Below are 15,080 nucleotides of genomic sequence, written 5' to 3'. Positions count from 1 at the left end.
GACTTCCTCTTGAAATTGGAGCAGTATTGATTTGTCAGAAAACTAAAGTAGATGACATGGTGTTTTTTACAGTCCAATAGATCAGTGAATGTAGTTATGATAGTATTATGACTATATATATCCACTTTTACTTGGTTCTATTATTACTTCAAAATTCTATGGCTGAGAAAATGATTGAGTAACTTCTCATGTGCATGGGATTGTTTTATGAGAAAGGTTAACCAGCTGCTCACCATTTTCACTGAAGAGTGAGCAAGAAGAAATAGTTTAAATTGAATAGTTTAAAGTGAGCAGATCTCTAAGTTACATGGGAATGATGATCATTGGCATCATTATCTGCCCAAAGGTTCCCTACACATGAGTTCCTGCTATACATAGAGAACAGCGTCTCCTCTCTGGAAAGGTGTTTAGATGCAAGGAAGGCTTGATCAAAGAAATTCCAGAATACCCATCTGTATAGATCTCTTTATGGAAATAGACATGTCCTTTTGTTAAAGGATTCAATAATAAATTTACATTAAAAAAACATAAGAGTCCAGAAAGTGTAAGAGATATGAGAATTAATTAACATATGCACACATTGAAAGCATATTTTTTATCCTTAAAATCACTCACTTGATCTACCTCAGCGTTTCATCAACTCTGAGCAACTTTTCTATTAAATGTGAATCAACATTACTGGTCCATAACTTTCTAAAACTAGATCAAATGACTCATGTAATTTTGATGAACCAAGATAGTTCATCTCTTGTGACCATGCAATTCCTTGCAAATCTTAAGTTTGTATGTTTCATGCTTATTATACATTGGTGCAGAATTTTTGTTCTCTGAATTAACTATTCTAATTAGAAGTTTAAGGACATGATTTTGGATATGTCAGCAGTTCCTTCTGTCAGTCACAATAGCCATCTCTTTTACCAGCCACCTGTTGAGAGAGCAGCTGCCCTATTTATTGCCTCAATGGCCTTTGTGTCCTTCTGAGATAAGGCTAATTTGTCAATTCCATTCTAGTGTTGATCCTGTTCACATGACATGAGGCTGGCATTAGCCTATGGCTAAGTCACCAGATGGTTGAGATATTTTATATAGTCAAGTTAAATTGGAATTGAAATTTAGAAATCTTAGATAAAATGTACTCATTCCCCTTTATTTTACTAGTAAATCTATTGGACTAAGACCATAGATTTTCAGTAGAGTAACAGATCTTGCTGAGATTTTTATATTTTGGGACACATATAGATTGAATGTCAAAACATAACATGCTATGAAGATACAAATTTGTTATAACACACATAGTAGGTTTTCTGCACAATGTAGCTTTGTGGGAAGGTTTCCTACTATGTGTGTTATCTCTGCACAATGTAGCTTTAGTGCAGGTAATAAAAACAATATTGCTGTTTAATTTTTCCTAGTGTCAACCTCAGCTACCAATAGGAACTTTTATATAAACATTTTAAAATTTCTTAATTCCTCCCTAGAAGATATTCCTTCCAGATAGTGAACATAGAACAAGACAGAGGAGGAGAAATAGAAAAAGACACTCTGCTCTACTCAAATGGGAATTCTAGGTGGACAAGCCTGATATTCTTTAGAATGAGGGACTGATCAAATTTCAACAGGGAATAGAATGGAGAAGGTAGATTTCAGAACACGATTAAGTAATTATTTTTGATAAACTGAGAAGACTCATGATGTCAGGCAAATAAAATATAAAAACTAAAATGAAATCTTAAATTACAGAAACCATATTTTATACCTATTTGCCTCACTGGTGTCTATTGCATTGTCCTACTTAGATTAGCCATTTACTACCAGGGGTTTGTGGATGATAAGGATCAGTTTACCAGGTTAAGAGAAATGAGTTGATTGTAATAATACCGCGTATTTATACGGGGCATTTTTTATGCTTTTTGGCATAAAGTAACAAAATAACCCACCAAAGGGTGAGTACAGAAAGTTCATAATCATTTTGATCACATCAGACATCCCAGGACTGATTTTTCCCAGCCTGGATCAGTGGGCCTATGATATCTAGGCATTGGGGTATTCTCCCTGCCTTCTCTTGGCCTCTCTTCATTGTCACAAATGGCTACCATAGCTCCAAGCATCACGTGCTCACACAGTGAAATCTAAGGAGGGAAGACAGACAAGGTGTCTCTCCTTGCCAGCTCTCTCTTTTACCAAAATGAAAAATCCCAAAAATACCTCAGTATATTCCCCTAGTAGATACTTGTCTCTTAGCTATTTGAGAAGCTAGAAAGATGTTTCTGAAATATTTTCCTCTTTCATGGGAGCTAAGGTTCTACAAAAAGAAAAAAAGGGAATGGCTCTGGGTGGGCAACCAATAGTATCTGTCACCAGGTAAATTCAGAGTCAAGTAACAGTCATTCAGTGCCGACAGCGCCAGGATCCCTACCACCTGCTGTCACATATGTTGAGTGGTTGATGTCTCATACCATGATTTTGAGACTGGTCGTATTTTCCATTTTACAGATGAAGAAACTGAGGATCAGAGAGTTATCAAAATGAACGAAATAGGAGAGATGAGCTTTAAGTCCCTCTTGTAAGGCCAAGGCCGGAGTATTTTCTACTGCACCTCAGCTAAGTCTCAGAGCTGAAAAATGTAATGACAGGTAGAGTGAAAACAAAACCTAACCAGAGAAGATAGGGTAGTATGCCTAAAATGTAGTAAAAGGGAAATAGAGGCAACACATTGGCCTTCTGACACTGAGGCTGCTTATAGGGGATGGGGGAATTAGGAAAATGCATCAGAGATTAGTCCAGGATCAACTCTATTGAAGAGTTTTAAGAACTTTTCAAAAGTATACAATTATTTCTATTTATATAAAGAGAAATATAAATTTTTTAGAAAATTCAACCTGGTATAAAATATGATGATACATATATAATATTGGAGAAGCAATCATGAAATGGAGTTTTTAGGCAATATCATTTATGTAGAATCTAAAGGATCACTTGTGTTTCAGCTGAGGTTTTACATATTCTAAAGATTTTATATTTTATTATCCTCTTTGTCAAAGGGTAGATCTCAGGTGTGCTCCATAACCAAGGATTATGATTGTTTTTTTATTTTTTAACTAGAGGCCCAGTGCACAAATTCGTGCCTGGGTGGGGTCCGGCCGGCCCGCCTCAATCAGGGCCCATCAGGCCAGGTCAGCAGAGGGGAGGGGGTGTGGGAGGTGGGCCAGCTGGCCCTGCCCCCTGGTCAAACTCCTGGTCAAACTCCTGGTTGCATATTAGACTTTTATTATATAGGATTTCCTTTTTTAAAGTGATCCCAAAAGTAGTAATCTATTTTCATTCACTCAGTATGCTTACCCAAGATTTCCAAGAGAAGAATCTCAAAAGAAGTGAAAAATAATCGCATCTCTTTTGAGATTTCTTTAGATTCTCGTGGTGCCTTAGGACTTCTGGAAGCATCGTAAACACCTCTCCCCTTCTTTTTTTTTAAGCAGTTGAGGAGCAGAAAGGAGAGGTGGCTGGAATTTCCCCACCCACCCCCTAGAGAGCTTCAGAGCAGTGTGTAGAATTGATGTATGACATGCTGCTCCTTTGTAAAAGCATCAAGAATATTAAAATACTCTTATTATCTGTGCTTAGCCTCAAGCCTCCTTTAATGATCCTCTCAGATCTTGCAAGAATGCAGACTAAATCGACTGTGTGAGTTCAAATAGTAGCAACACAGTGACAATTAATGGTTCTTGTCAGGATCCCTAAATTATAGCACCTACCTGTGTGTCTTTTTACTCTCTCTTAAAGGTACTTGGGCAGCTTCTTAAAACATCTAACCTTTGCTCTGGAATTCCTTCTCAAACACACACACACACACACACACACACACACACACACACACAAATGAATAGAGTAGAAATTCTTTGTGGTTTAATTCAGAGTCTAGTAGTACATATATTACATGTATATGAATTGAGCCCTCTTCATCTGTCATTTCAACTTATGTTATTTTCACTTGGATTTCTTGTGCTTATTGTTTAATCTCTGTTAAATTTTGCTCTTCATTCAACTCTGAAAAAATACATTCTATAAGTAGCTAAATAGATTTTTTTAAGATACCTTAAGAGTTTATGTGTAAGATCCTGCTCTTCCTGTTAGACCCAATGAAAAAGTTCAACAACTTATTTTTAAAAGAAAGAGAATAATGTTCTGTATATATAGAACTTGAGTGTCTTGTAGCAAAATTGAAGGAAGGAGTGTTTATAAATGTTATTTTTTCCCTACCATAATGTGAAATTGAGAAGAGATATTTGAAAATACTCAAATAATCCTAGAGATCAAAGAAAATCCATGTGAATTCCTAAACTTAAACCTACCTTAATTATAACTGTGGGATTGAAGAGGTTATTTCTGGGCTGGGTTCTTCTCACTGAGCTAGCCAGTGCCTTTTCTCATTTTAATACAGTAATTAGGAGTATGGGTTCAAATCCTGACTCGGTGAACTAGCCATGTGACTTGAGACAACTCACTTAAAATAACTGCATCTGTTTCTTACCCACCCGAAAAGTATGACGGGAGGATTATCCCACCACAAGGAACCTTTTTATCAATTATATGCTGAATGCACTTAAGAAAAATATTTACCAGTTGATGACTAGTAAATGCTAAATAAATGTGAAATGTGAACTATTAGGATCATTGCTCATATTTTCATCTCACCTAGTATAACCCTGACCAAACCAAGGAGTCCAAAGATCTATCAGGTAGATCTCTATTACCCAGATTTGCTACAAACTCACTGTGTGACTTTGGGCTACTCAACCCTTATGATTCTGTTTCCTTAACTCTAAGGTGAAGTTTGTGGTCCAAATATTTTTTGTGGCACATTGGCATTTTACTCTGAAGTCGTCACAGGATGAGAAACAACAGAGAAAAGCACACAGGAGGTCAGTTGTGCCTACATTCTAGTCCAGGGGGTCCTCAAACTATGGCCCGTGGGCCACATGCAAATACAAATATTGTATTTGTTCCCGTTTTGTTTTTCTACTTCAAAATAAGATATGTGCAGTGTGCATAGGAATTTGTTCATAGTTTTTTTTTAAACTATAGTCCGGCCCTCCAACGTTCTGAGGGACAGTGAACTGGCCCCCTGTTTAAAAAGTTTGAGGACCCCTGTTCTAGTCCATCCAGTGGATTTTTGTGTTCTTTCAGACTGTAACCTCCCTCTGGCCACCAGCACTGATTCCTACCTTGCTTCCAGGGGCTGACTCCCTACTCATCCTTCTCATGCCTCAAAACTTGCCCCTTCTCTTCAGTCCCACCCTCTTCCTGGAAAAGCGTACCCGCCTTGAATCCAGGTTTCTTCAAATCTGAATCTGATGAACTCATCTATAGAAAAGTGCAGTGAATGCTAATATATTACTATTCCCAGGCAAGATATGTGTTGTTGGGGGTGTTTTTATAAATTTAGGGAGAGGCGAAAGGGGTAAAGGAAAAGAGAGTTTCAGGCTCTATGGCAGAAGAGGCTTTTGAAGGCACAGGAACCAGCCTATCTCTGGGCTGGTAACATTTACATTATCCTGTACTTGGTACAAGCTAAATCAGACTGCCTGTATCCCTTACTTGTCCTGAAATGACTAGATCCTAGAGAGTGACTATTCCTGTGGGTTAATTCTGGCACGGAAATGACACATCAGGAAATTCCCAACATGCTAGGATTCACTGGAGGTGTTACTCTTTTTCCTGTCACCTGTTTCCTGTGTTGCCATTTGTGTTTGTTTTGAAACAGAATTAGAGGCAATGAAGTTTAACCATTTCTACATCTGCCTTTGCTAAAACATCTTAAACAAAATCTTGAAACAAAATCTAACCAGATATATACATAAAGGTATGTTATAGAATAATTTTTAAAAATTAACACTAATGAATCAAACTAAGATAAAATGTTGTTAAGAAGAGAGAACTAAAAAGTGACAATAATTTTTTTAATTTTTAAAAATCACAGCCAATAGTTTCAAATCTTATATAAGACATAACAATAGACTATTATGTTTCTATGTTATAATATAGCTTTATTTAAAAAAAAAAAACACGTTATATCAACTCTTTGTTGCCTAACGTTTTCATATAGAGTTTAAATGACCACTTGGTATAGAAGCTGTAAGAGCTATTTAAATATTGAGGAGAGGTTAGAATGTTTGAATGACATGCAAGGCCCCTTCTAACACTAAAAAATAATTTTGGTAAGACTCCTTTATTGTTAAATTCACTGTTTTCAATACTTCTTGAATCTAGTTGGGAATAGAAAAACCAGGAAACAATATAACTTGGTGGATAAAAAGTTTAGATTTGGGGTCAACTCAACTGGGATTCAAATCTCATTGCTTACAAGTCTTTATTATGCAACAAACAGAAATATGTAACCTTTATCTCCTCTCATTGAAAAATAGGTGCACCAATAATGCTCAATCTAGAGAGTTATTGCAAACATTCCATTCAATTAACCATTTGTATACCATAAGCATCTATAGATGCAAGAGGGGGACCTTTTTTAATTAAATTTAAAATACCGTGGCAGTTAACTGGCAAAATGAGATTTGATCTGATGCATCATGTCTGACACAGTGTAAGAGCTCAATGAGTGAGGCTTTACTGCATGTGTGGTAGTCTACCTGGAGATAGCAAGAGGAATGGCAATAGCATGGCAACAATTGGGGGGATATGAGGTGTCAGAGAAGGAGGAGGCAGATTGACCAAGATAGAAGAGCAGAGAATGAAAATAGGGAAAATAAACCAAAGAAAGAAAAGTAGGGAGAGCTTTTTTGGAAAGAAAATTAAGGGTCAAAGCCCAGTCCATATAGTGGCCTAGTCTGTGTCCAGTCACTATGAATTCATCTGCCACTCTCTCCCCTGGCTCACTCTCCTCCACTTCCTTTTCCTCCCCACTGTCCTAAATGCATAGAACGCTTCCACAGCTAAGCCTTTGCAATGGCTGTTCTCTCCTTGAGTTCCTCCAGATAGACAGATGAGTGGTTCTTTATCTTTTAATTAACTCTTGCTCAAATACCTGGCACCTTCTCAGTGAGACCTACACTGACAACAAAAAGGAATTATAACTCCCCTCCTCCACTCTCAATCCACCTCTATTTTCTTCATAGTACTTAACAAATAGATGAAGTATTTATTATATTTATTATCTGTTTGCTTCACTAAAATGTAAACTCTATGAGGTCAGGGATTTTGTCTGACTTATTCACTTATATTACCTCAGTGCCTACAACTGTCTGGCACATGGCTGCTGTTTAGTCATTTCTTTTTTTTTAATTCATGAGTGAAAATTAAAAGAAAAAAAGAAAGAGGAAACTAATCTCAGACTTACAAAAATTATTTTATTATTTTTATTTTAATTAGCAGTCCCAGTGCTTATACACTAGGAAGATCTCAACATCTAATTATATTTTAAATTGTCATCATTAGCTTTGAGTTTTAACATCATTCGCCTTCTATTCTACTATAACTAACTCTAAATAAGTCCAGAACTTGAAATATTGTAAGCAGAAAACCTCAACTTTATGTATTAAAATGTTAAATATTGTAAACTCTACAAATATAATGGTTTCCAACAATTAGCTAATTATGCAAAATATCTATTTACATGTTTGGTTATTTACCAAAAATATTCTTTCATTCATAAGGCTTGTCTCTTGAGATGCAGTAGAAATATCTAAAGCCCTGGTATCTAGCAATTAAAATTATAGTGGAAGCAGCTAGTGTAGACAAAGCACAGATTTTGTCACACTTGATCACATATTTCTGCATCATGTTCAGCCACCCTAATGAGGGAAGATGAAAAACATCTGCTAGCTAAGAGGTGTTTTCTCAAATCAGATTTCTAAAGCTGAGAAAGTACTTCCTTGTTTCATAAACATAGCAATTGATTTTATAGCCTTTTAGAAAATATATATGCATCCTTCTTAAATCTAGAGATAAATGCATCACATATGAATAAATGAATGAATGAGATGTAAGTCTGCTATGTTACTTTTCATCAGCATCCAAAATAACAGTATGCAGTCATGTCAAGAACTCCAAACAGTTAAGTACTATTTCCGGAACAAATATTACAAGAGATTGTTGTTAATCTGGTGATGTGTCACAGCCATTTACTTCTGTAAAAGTACATTTGTCATCCCTTCACCATTCCTTTATTCAGCATCCTAAATCCTGTCCCAAGTCAGCAACCCAATGAAGTGTTCAAATAATCGACATAGAGCAGAGTATTTCCAGGAAGAGCATATGCAATTTCCAACAATTTTTAATTCATATTTGTAATGTTTAGGCTATTACTTATGAGGGTGCATATTATAGCCATAGGGAGGCTTCACTGCTTGAGGAGGATGTGAACAATTTAAGTAAGTTTGGAGGGAGTTATAAATTGAATAAAAAATAGAAAATAAGGTCAATCAGGAAAAATTAAAGAAACACAATATTTATTTAGAATAACCAAACAGCAGGTCATCTGGAATCCAGGTATCCTTGTCTTCTCGGTCCTTGTCACATGGCCATCACCAACAAGTTCTGATTTTACCACTTTAATGATAGCTCAGAGAATCCAACATGGAGTAGCTGATGGATGGGTGGCAGCTTTTGGGTTTCTACGCCAGGATAACATTGTGGTGGAAGAGCCTGACAATCACACTTAACTTTTCCTGACTGGCAGAAAACATAAACGGTAATATTTGCTTGCTATTTTATTCTGGTAAATTCAGGTCATTTTTTCCCTTAAAATATGATGATATCTATGTGTAAGATTTAAAAATTAATCCATGAAACAGCAGTTATTTTCTGGTCTTCAACTTCTATGTTATTCAGTATTCCAACTCTCTTATAATAAACCCTGGTCTCTGTTAGGACAGCATTCTTCAACCTTAATGAAGTAAAATGTCATTAAAATGTGGCCTATGACTTACTTTATAACTGGAATTTTGAGGTTCTTAATTCACAGCAATGTGATGTACATATAGTCAATGATACACATAATAACTTTGCACAGTGGCAGATGGTTACTAGACTTAGTGTGGTGATCACATAATAAGGCGTATAAATGTTGAATCACTATGTTGTACACCTGAAACGTAATATTGTATGTCAACTATATTTGATTTTTAAAAACCCATACATACAAAAAATGAAGCCTAAAACTGTGGTTTTCACCTGGGTACGATCTCACTCTCTAGAGGACATTTGGACACGTCCAGAGACATTTTTGGTTGTCGCAAATGGTGGTGGTGGTGTTGGTGGTGGTGGTGGTGACACTGATGGTGGTGTGTGTGTGGAAGAAACTACCAGCATTAAATGGGTAGAGGCCAGTGATGCTGCTAAACATTCTCAATGCACTCGACAGTCCCCCACAACAAAGAATGATCAACCTCAAATACCAGTAGTGCTGCTGTAGAGACAGCCTAGCCTAAGGATGTTGTGCTGTTCAGTGGTTCAGCCACTTAGGAAATCATTTCCACCAGCGGCTCCTCTGGTGCATCCTGTATTAGAGTAATTGTGGGGGTAATGGAGCAGGAGATGTGAATAGAACTCACCTCCATGTTTGGAATCTCAGCAATTTACACACAGTATTCAATTGAAGCAACAAGAACAAGTCAACTCGCTGTTCTCTAAACTAAATGTATGTTATTTCACTTTCTCTTGAAAGACTCAGACCTTATAAATTTTGTGTAGTTTACTGAGGTATTTTTTTTCTTCCTCTTCAGGACAGAACTCTTATTTTCTGAAGCTGTCATTTGATAAGTCTAGGGGGCATTCGTAAAAATTGAATGGTGACACCAATTGCCCATAACCCTCAGCTTTCTAAAAGGTACAACTGAATATTTCAGAAGGACCCCATTGAGCCAATGTTTATGTGCCCTGGTTTTTAGTTAGCTCCGATATACTTATATACTTATGAGAACTTGAAAAGCAATAGTAGATTTTGTCTTCTTGCTATCATTGCCTTCTTTGATAAGCATTTTGAAAATTATTTCATATATTTTTCATTTCTTAAAATTTGTTATTTATTAAGACCTGAGCCACACTTATAAAAATACAATTCAGTGGGGTAATTATTTTTTAATTTCTTTTTATTGTTGACAATATTACAGATGTCCCCCATTTTTCACCCTTTGCCCCCCTCCACCCAGCCCTCACCCCAGGCCTTCACCAAACTATTGTCTGTGTCCATGGGCTATGCATATAAATTCTTTGATTAAGCATTTTTGCTGATAACATAACATTTGGATTTAAATTAACAACAATTTCCTATATCCTGTACAGTGATTAATTAAATAATCTAGGCAACTGATTGGAAAAAAACACAGAGATGTCTTATGGTGGGATAATAAGAATGCTGAGAGGAAGTCAAGCTATTAATCCCAGCTATACCACTTGTTATGTGACCTTGGTAAAAATCAATTAAACCAATATTTATCTCTTATTTAAGATGTGGATAATACTTCAATCTCCTGTGAGTAGAGAGATAAATGTTGATGAAGCAATTAATGTATAAATTGCTAAATAGATTGCAAATATCAAGCACTAACTCCCCTCATCTGTAATGACTTCACATGTATTTGAAACTTTTTATGAACTAAGATTTCCAGAACTAAAGTGATTTTCCAAATCTTCATTAGAAACAAATGGTCTAGAATTGGGGTTCAAGTCCTCCAACCACTAATCCAATGCTCTTCTTGTGTAAAACCTTTTACTTCTTCAAATTGGTTCTATCCAAAAATCTCAGCAGCAAGCTTTCTTGACATTTCTAAATATGCTGCAGTTTTCACACCCTGATAAACATTAAGTAGAGAACTCTTTGAATGCACATACATAACAAAATATTATAAATAAGTTTCATATTTTTTGTTGAACATCTATTCTATCTCACATAGTGGTTACTTTCCCTGTATTTTCTCATTACTTTGTCATAACAACTTTAAGAGTTTAATGTTATTATCCCCGATGTACAGAGAATGAAATCAAAATTCAAAAAATGAGTGGTCAGTCTGAAGTGCTACAAGTGCTAAAGGGCAAAGCTTGGAATCCAACTTAGGGCTAAACATTCAGACATTTTTCCCTTTACTCTGTCTTTGTGTGTTGTAATGGTACAGTAATATATTTTTGTGTATTATTTAAGCAACCTAGACCATCCAAACAGTACTTTCTCTTTATCCACAATTCTTTCTTGTCTACAAGGATGTCATGTGCAGCATTGAACTTAAAGAAAAACTAGGTGTGGCTCAAGCATCTCACTCTCTCTTCCTTCCTCCCTCCTTCCCTCCCTCCCTCCCTCCCTCTCACTCTCTTGCTCTTTTCCCTCTCTGTCTCTTCCCAGTATTCCCTTGTCATGACAAGAAGTTTTCAAGACAGCTAAAGAAAATAACTTATGAGGAACACAATTAAAATGAAGAATAGCCTGGCCGATGCCGGTGTAACTCAGTGGTTGAGTGTCAACCTATGAATCAGGAGGTCAGGGTTCGATTCCCAGTCAGGGCCCATGCATAGGTTGCATGCTCAATTCCCAGCTGGGGGGTGGGGGAGGGCATGCAGGAGACAGCCGATCAATGATTGTCCCTCATCATTGATGTTTCTCTCTCTCTCTCTCTCTCTCTCTCTCTCTCTCTCTCTCTCTCTCTTCCTCTCTGAAATTAATAAAAATATATTTTTAAAAATGAAGAATAAATTTAAATATGGCATCTCTTCATAGTCTAAGAAAAATAAAAGTTAAACCCCCATCAGAGCATCATCTCATGAGTTCACCTGAGTCCCTAGACAATCTTTAGGATTGTCCCACCTCTAAGATCCTCTGCTTTGAAATTCTGCTATGCAACTCTCCCCATACATTTCAAGAAATTGCCACCATCTATCTAGGGGTAGGATCTCACCTCTCAAAAGCCATCTTCTCATCCCCAGCACTACCTATGCTCAGGTCTGACATATTAAAATAATCTTCTAAGGGTTCCAACAGGACAGGGAAGAGTTGGTTTTTGTGCTGTGAGTAGCACAGAATATTTCAGGGAGAGCATGGACATTGCTAGGTTTCCCTACAGACTGAGGGCGTATCTGCCACTTTATTTTTCTGAGTGTCCAGTGGGTAACTGCTCTCTCTCTCTCTCTCTCTCTCTCTCTCACACACACACACACACACACACACACACACACACATACACACACACTCCCTCATTCTCTCACTCACTCACACTCCACATGTCCATGTTATCAAAGAAAGTTGTCTAAATTGTTAGTTTGGTTCAATCAGTAAAAACTTCGGTGAGAATTGGGACAAATAAAGTAACCGTGAATAATGCTGTCTTTCACTGTCCAGGTGAAAAGTTTTTCCCTTTGCTTTCATGGATCATTTTAGTGGGACATTGGGAGAGGCATTGTCAGGAGTGGTTAACTAGGCACAATTCTAAAAAGAAGAGAGCAGTGCAATTTTTAAACAATCGTCTTTAGCACTTTTGATCTCATTGGAAATGCATGTTATATAATAAACTGACTAAGCCCCAAAGATGTCAGCATGTATTTGATAAAAACTACTTTTGATTACATGATATTAATGATGGATTTCAAGAAACTTGCACATTTTCACCACCATATTTTATTCTGTTCTTTGTCTCGTTCCTAGACCTTTACTAATGCCCAGTATAGACTGTATAAAAATATTTTTACTTCATATAATTCTAATAATCTAATTCATATCTTTTTCTTTCATACATATTTCATACATATTCATATGAAGACCACATAACCCCCAGAAAAATAGAACTTTGTCTATGAATTGATTAGCATATCAAGCAATTGTATCAGATGCATACAAAAAATGTGTGTTCTCCATGATCTTAAAACATTTTTCAGCTAAATATTTATTTATTCAACAACCTGTAACTTCTACACATTACTGTAAAACCTTAAAAATATAAAACAGCAATGGCTGGAGGGGAGGGGTATGGGTGGATGTGGAAGAGGGTATGGGGGTGGGAAAGAAAATAAAGAATCCAGAGACAGAGAAGCATCGAACAGACCATCAAACTTCAGAGGGAAGGCAGGGGAGTGGGGGGAGTAAAAGATCAACCAAAGGGCTTGTATGCATGCATATAAGCATAACCAATGGACACAGACACTAGCGGGGTGAGGGCATGTGTGTGGGGGCGGGGAGGGAGATGTCAATGGGGGAGAAAGGAAAAAATAATAATAAAAATAAAGAAAAAAAACGGTAATAGCAAGCTGATATTTAATTAAATTTCTCTTATTAAAATATCTTTAAAATATGGGGAAAGCCTATCCTCTATGATTAATATCTCGTTATCTCCTTTATATGCAAAACTCCTGGAATTTCAGTCTTGCTTGCAGGAAGAAAGTCATCTTGGATCATATGAAAAGCATCTGACAACCTCCCATGAGAGAGTTTCTCTCACAAAAATTAATGAAAGGGTCATAAGAACAAAACTGTGCTATGCTTGGCATGGATTCTCGAAGAGCAGAAAGGGTGTGTGCTGTGTGTGTGTGTGTGTGTGTGCTGTGTGTGTGTGTGCATGCGCACTTGGCGCTCAGAGTAAAAGCTATCATGAAAAGAGGGTGTTTAAACTTGGCTGTGTGATTTGAGCATCTTACCAGCCTGCAGGTGGTGGAAATCTGAGTCTCACTCTGCCATTTAAAAGGAAACGAACAGAAGGAACTGTTTCATGCAGCATCTCACCACGCTAGCATTCATAGGAAGATAGAGCTACCTAAAGTTAAAGTATAAGGTTTTTATGGTGCAAGAAAAATCAGACCGCATTTAGCATTCTACCAGTCACTCTTTTTGGATGATTCTTTACACCTTTGAAATGTCTAAGTCACTCTGGGATAGCTATTTGTAAGCTGCCACTGTGAGATGACATTTAAAACGAATGAAAGATATAGAAAACATTCTCTCTAAGAAATAAACAAAATCCGCCTTGGCTCGAAAGCTCGCGTGGAAATGCTTGATTTCTGTCCCTCTCTTCTGTGCATATGGCATTCTGGAAATTATAAATTCTGTTTTACAGAACTACAATATTTATTACCAGAGGAAAATAGATTATTAATTACAGCCAAAGGCTGCTGTGATTAAATATACAATTAATTAGCTATGCTAAGCTCATCCGTCCCAGAGCTCCTAATATTTTCAGCCCAATGATTCTTCTACTACTTTTAATTAAAATTGTTTTAAAAAGCCACAAGTTAGCTTCATGTGCACTTAAAGTGAAGTTATCTCCTCAGTGTTTCACTGGTTTCCGTATGCCATGTAATTAATCTTTAGTGATTAAATGTACATAAAATCAGGGAAGATGCAAGGTAATTTGTGCAGACATGGAACAATGAAGCGCTTTTACTGGGCCTCGGCAGGGTGGTTTTATCTGCCAAAAACGATTTCAAAAGCATGCAGATGGCAATTGTTTATCAAAAGTTGTCCCTCTTGTCCACTCTTCCAAAAGTGAAGTAAAATGAACAGTATTCATATAGAAAAACGTGTGTGGCAAATCACATTGAAGAATATGCTGACTCCATCTGCAGGCACACTCACTCTGTTGCTCTTATTTGCTTCCCGAAGGAGTCATGGAGGCACGTAAAGTACAGTTTTCAAAAAGCGTCCCCCAATGCTGGTGTGTACTTTAACACGCACGCACCCAAAGCTTTGAGTGGGCTGCAACTCTCCGTACAGTCCAGCTGCCGTTTTGGAGAAGTTCTTTTTGAGTGAACCCCTCATTGTGACTGTGTTCACTGAAGTCAAAGCAGGAGAGGACCCAGGTGGCCTTTTCCCCTTAAGAACTTCATGCATCTCATCTCAAGAATAACAATATCAGATCACAGGTGGGCAGGGCGGGGCGGGGCCTTGAACTGGGAATCTTATGGTAAAAGTTCAATAACAGTTTGACAGGTCTTTCAGCCACCTTCTCATCTGAGCTTTACCATAAGATTCACTTATAGAAAATAAAGGCCTGTCTGTGGGTGGGGTGAGGGTCCTTTACCAAAATTTTAAGTAACTTCAGGGGTTGTATAAGGAAAAGTGGTTATCCATGCTTATGCATACTTTTTTTAAA

General features: G+C 37.1%; 1 protein-coding gene across 1 annotated transcript in view; it reads left to right on the top strand.

Annotated features, from left to right (window-relative positions):
* PDZRN4 (PDZ domain containing ring finger 4) overlaps positions 1–15,080 on the top strand; it is a 350,675-nt gene that overhangs the window by 256,756 nt on the left and 78,839 nt on the right. The window lies entirely within an intron of this gene.

The sequence above is a fragment of the Myotis yumanensis genome, unplaced genomic scaffold (assembly GCF_028538775.1).
Source record: "Myotis yumanensis isolate MYYU_CA2020_CCGP unplaced genomic scaffold, mMyoYum1.0.hap1 SCAF_3, whole genome shotgun sequence".
Lineage (NCBI taxonomy): Eukaryota > Metazoa > Chordata > Mammalia > Chiroptera > Vespertilionidae > Myotis > Myotis yumanensis.
This window is presented reverse-complemented; position numbering and strand designations above follow the sequence as displayed.